Raw genomic sequence first — 4996 nt, 5'->3', positions numbered from 1 at the left:
ATATAATATATATAATATTATATATTAATATTAATATATATATTATATATATTAATACACAATATATTATCAATATATTGTGTATTATAATATAATATACACAATATACACAATATAATACACAATAATTATCAATATCACCAATATTGTAAAACAATCATCAATCAATTAAAAATAAAAAATAATTCTCTGAAGAAAGCTCCTGGACAGATATGGAAATCTACAACAGTGGCCAGACTCCAAGTTGGTCATTCTCTGGTATGTGGGAGTCTGGGAATATTCAGAAGGACCTTTCCTGCCTGAGCAGTCATCAGCTGTGGGAGTTGTGCCAAAGAAAATCCGAGACAGACACAGGTTTATGTGTTCAAAATAAATTTTATTCAGGATTATGACACCAGAGGGCCAAATGGGGCTCTTTTGACATTCTAAATTTGATAGTTTTGCACACAGAGTTAGGAAAAGCCAGCTTGATAAAATATTTTTTCAGAATTCTAAACTTTAGGAAACAAAAGTCCTTTTAGGAGTAGCTTGCATTTATCTCCCTGTTTCTTTGAGATGTAATTGTTGTACCTGATCTTAGGAGTTTTTTGGTTTGCTTTTTCTCCCCCTGAGTATTGATATCTTGGTCACTGCCATTAGGAAGGTACACATATGTTGCACATCTGACAATCAGTCAGATGTTCTGAGCAGCTTTTTGGCTGTGCCAACTTTCAGAGAACTTTGTCATCTTAACCTTTGTTTCATCAACTTGTATAAAAAAGACTTCTTCACTTTCTTAGATTATTTTTGGGGAGCAATATTTCTAGAGCTTATGAAGGGTACATTATTTGCATTGTCCTATGGGAATGCCTGTTGCATCTTTATCAGTGTAAATTGTTATTAAAATACTACTCATCAATAAATCCTTAAATTGAAGAAACTTCTAAGCTGGAAAATTTTAGAGAACTGTTAAAAAATTTTTGATTCACTTTTGAAAACATAAATTTTATTTTGGCACAAATGCTACTATTTCACGATTCCATTAGTTGCAAAGAATATGATCTCACTTTTAAAAAATGTGTTTTTAGTTTGGGGAATAATATTTTTACAATGCTGTGTTGGTTTCTGCTGTCCAGTAACATGAACCAGCCATGGCATATGTTTATTCCCTCCCTCATGAACCTTTCTGCCACCCTTAGAGAACTTTTATAAAAAGCCACTTTTTGGCATCTATAAGAAAAAGAAAAAACTAGAAAGTGGATAAAAAAGACACCCATGTAATGACTAACCTAAGATGTACCTTATTTTAAACAAATGAATCAAACAAGCACATAAAAACTGGTTTCTAAAGCCTTATTTATGCTTCCAACTTCAGCTCAATGGTGCTCATGCATGCTAATAATAAACTTTTTCCACAAAGCTTTTCTTTTTACTCTTACTATGACCTGCAACAAGTACATAAAGTATGTCTCTGTAAACAATGGAAGCATTTATCTTTTTCTACCTGATTCTCTAGTATCTGGCTTCTCCAGCTGACTCCCCTGCGGGCTTGATGTATTACCGCCCTGGATGACAACTCATTTTACGAATCATTGTTCAATTCGTTCTAACTCTTTTTTTCAAATTGTTTATGTCTTGTGCCTCTCTTTACTGTATTATGAATTTATAAATGTAATTAGTTATATGTCCTATAGTCCTTCTACTTCATAAAATTAGCATCTCCTGCACTAACCAATATGAATTCAGACTTCAGACATAGCTAAACACCTTGAGACCATCAATCACATCTACAACCATATACAGAATATTTGTAATAGTGCAAATCTAGATGTGAGAAGAAGAACAAGGGAAAGTATTTTCTGCATCATAATAGACTAGTGAGAGAGGAGATCCAGAGAATTTTAATAAATATGTTATAACAGATCTGTAACATACAGATATCAATATCTGGTTGAATGGGATAGTGGGGAGCAGAGGAAGCAGATGGCCAAGTATAAGTTATATGTTGTATATTACGGTCATTTTATTATACATCCTGATATACTGAAGTCAAAACCTACTATACTAATCTTCCTCAATAAGGAAGACCACTACGTGTTCTGGGAATAAAGTGAAATTCTTATTGACGTGACCTAGCCTTCAAAGGGACTTCCCTGGTAGCTCAGATGATAAGGAATCTACCTGTAATGCAGGAGACCCGGGTTCAATCCCTGCGTTGGGAAGACTTGCTGGAGAAGGAAATGGCAACGTATTCTAGTATTCTTGCCTGGAGAATCCCATGGACAGAGGAGGCTGGCAACCAACAGTCCATGGGGTCACAAAGAGTCAGACACAACTGAAGGATTAACACACACACACACAGCCTTCAAAAGATATACTTTTGAAATGTGTTATAAACATAATAAAACCATGCTTCTTACCTGTATGATTTTAGTATTCTTCGCATAGGAATTTACATGTCACTACCCACCCATGACAAGGCTGTGTTGTTGAGGACCACTGAGTATGTTTCCTTTGTTGTTTGTATTAACCCACTTCTGCTGCTAAGTCACTTCAGTTGTGTCCGACTCTGTGCGACCCCATAGACGGCAGCCCACCAGGCTCCCCCGTCCCGGGGATTCTCCAGGCAAGAACACTGGAGTGGCTTGCCATTTCCCTCTTCAATGCATGAAAGTGAAAAGTGAAAGTGAAGTCCCTCAGTCGTGTCTGACTCTTCGTGACCCCATGGACTGCAGCCTACCAGGCTCCTCTGTCCATGGGATTTTCCAGGCAAGAGTACTGGAGTGGGGTGCCATCGCCTTCTCCGTGTATTAACCCACAGAACCAAGGAAATCGAGAGGGAAAAAACAACTAGGAAATGATGGAGTTTCAGATCATAGGCAAGAGAGTGCTCCCCTGACCCCCATCAGTAACTAGAGATCTGTGAGATGTAAACACAGAAATCAGAATAATATGGACAGCATTTATTCATTTACATGGAAGGTCTCTTTAATTGTGATCATTTCTACAACTGCGCACACCAAAACAACTCAGACATGTATGTCTCAAACTGAATCCTTCTGATAGAAGCAACTACCTAGGCAGGGTATTACAGCATTATGTATTGGGACTCAGATGATCACACACGTCCTCACCACAGTGAGGACAGGGGCTGGGGCTAACCCAGATGTTTCTGGGATGTCCTAAATCTGTAAGAATCTCCCAAAGCTCAGCTTTTAGCTGGACAAGCCTCTCCTGGTGAAGAATATCCAAGAACTGTAATTCTCCAGAGGGGCAGGATAAATCTCTAGACTTAAAGCAGGCAACCCATGAGTTATGACACAGGAGACTCTCCAGGACCGCAATGGAGACAAGGTTTCCACACATGCTGAGGACTCTGAGCTGACAGCAGTGGTTCAGGGTAGGCAGAATGGCTGTGAGGTGGGAGTCCATGATCCCACACACATTTAAGTCCAGTTCTTCAAGAGTGCCTGCAACTTTCTCCAACATAACTTGGCGGAGCTTGGGACTAAAGTTGGTCAGGGTAACACCACTCAGATTCAGGCCCTTCAGCTGATAGATGGCTGGACATTGGGACAGATGGGGCAATTTTGGTTCTGTAAGCAGGCATCTGGTCATAGAGATGTTGTCCAAGGGGGTCTTCAGGCATCTGGAGGAAAAAAAAACAACAACAAATAAATAGATCTGGGAAACCAGAGTTATAAGTGACCTCCACATGAGAGGTAAATGATTGGCACACAGCCAAGGTCGCTATTACCATCTGATAGTACTCAATATCCAGAATGTCCAGTCTCTTTCTACCATTTTCATGTGTGACTAGATCAAGCTAAAAGAACCTTGAAAGCTCTTTTTACTCATGTATCAAGCAGAGTACAACATGCTCCACTTCCTTAGGAGCATGAATGAAGATAATGGAATGCACTAGAATATGCCCAAGGGAGAGCCTGAGCCAGAGTCTCCATCAAGTATGGACACTACTTAATTTTAGTACTGGGAGATGAGATAAACATGCTTTTAAGTCAGATCCCTTCAGTCCATGCTTGGGCTCCAGATGCCTGTATCTCTGGCCAGGTGAGGCACTTGGAGGATGTGTATAAACAATAAGACCCCACACCATGCCTTGGGGCTGCCAGACTTCAGCAACTCCTATCCGGCATCATCTACAAACTTTCTATCATTGTTCACTCTCCTTTTGTTTCTGCTTCATTACCATCATCTCCAGAATCATGCATTTCCTGTATGATACTAACTTACATTTTACGAAATGTGAGACCACCTTTACAGACTGGGACTTTCAATTCAGTTCAGTCGCTTAGTTGTGTCTGATTCTTTGCGACCCCATGAATCGCAGCATGCAGGGCCTCCCTGTCCATCACCAACTCCCGGAATTCTCTCAAACTCACATACATAAAGTTGGTGATGCCATCCATCCATCTCATCCCCTGTCATCTCCTTCTCCTCCTGCCTCCAACCCCTCCCAGCATCAGAGTCTTTTCCAATGAGTTAACTCTTCGCATGAGGTGGCCAAAGTACTGGAGTTTCAGCTTTAGCATCAGTCCTTCCAAAGAACACCCAGGACTGATTTCCTTTAGAATGGACTGGTTGGATCTCCTTGCTGTCCAAGGGACTCTCAAGAGTCTTCTCCAACACCACAGTTCAAAAGCATCAATTCTTCAGCCCTCAGCTTTCTTCACAGTCCAACTGTCACATCCATACATGACCACTTGAAAAACCATAGCCTTGACTGGATTGACCTTCGTTGGCAAAGTAATGTCTCTGCTTTTCAATATGCTATCTAGGTTGGTCATAACATTCCTTCCAAGGAGTAAGCATCTTTTAATTTCATGGCTGCAATCACCATCTGCAGTGATTTTGGAGCCCCCAAAAATAAAGTCTGACACTGTTTCCACTGTTTCCCCATCTATTTCCCATGAAGTGATGGGACCAGATGCCATGATCTTTGTTTTCTGAATGTTGAGCTTTAAGCCAACTTTTTCACTCTCCACTTTCACTTTCA

Source organism: Bison bison, unplaced genomic scaffold (genome assembly GCF_000754665.1).
Source record: "Bison bison bison isolate TAMUID 2011002044 unplaced genomic scaffold, Bison_UMD1.0 scf7180017864289, whole genome shotgun sequence".
Taxonomy (NCBI): domain Eukaryota; kingdom Metazoa; phylum Chordata; class Mammalia; order Artiodactyla; family Bovidae; genus Bison; species Bison bison.
The sequence above is the reverse complement of the archived record's forward strand: the minus strand, read 5'-3'. Positions refer to the sequence as shown.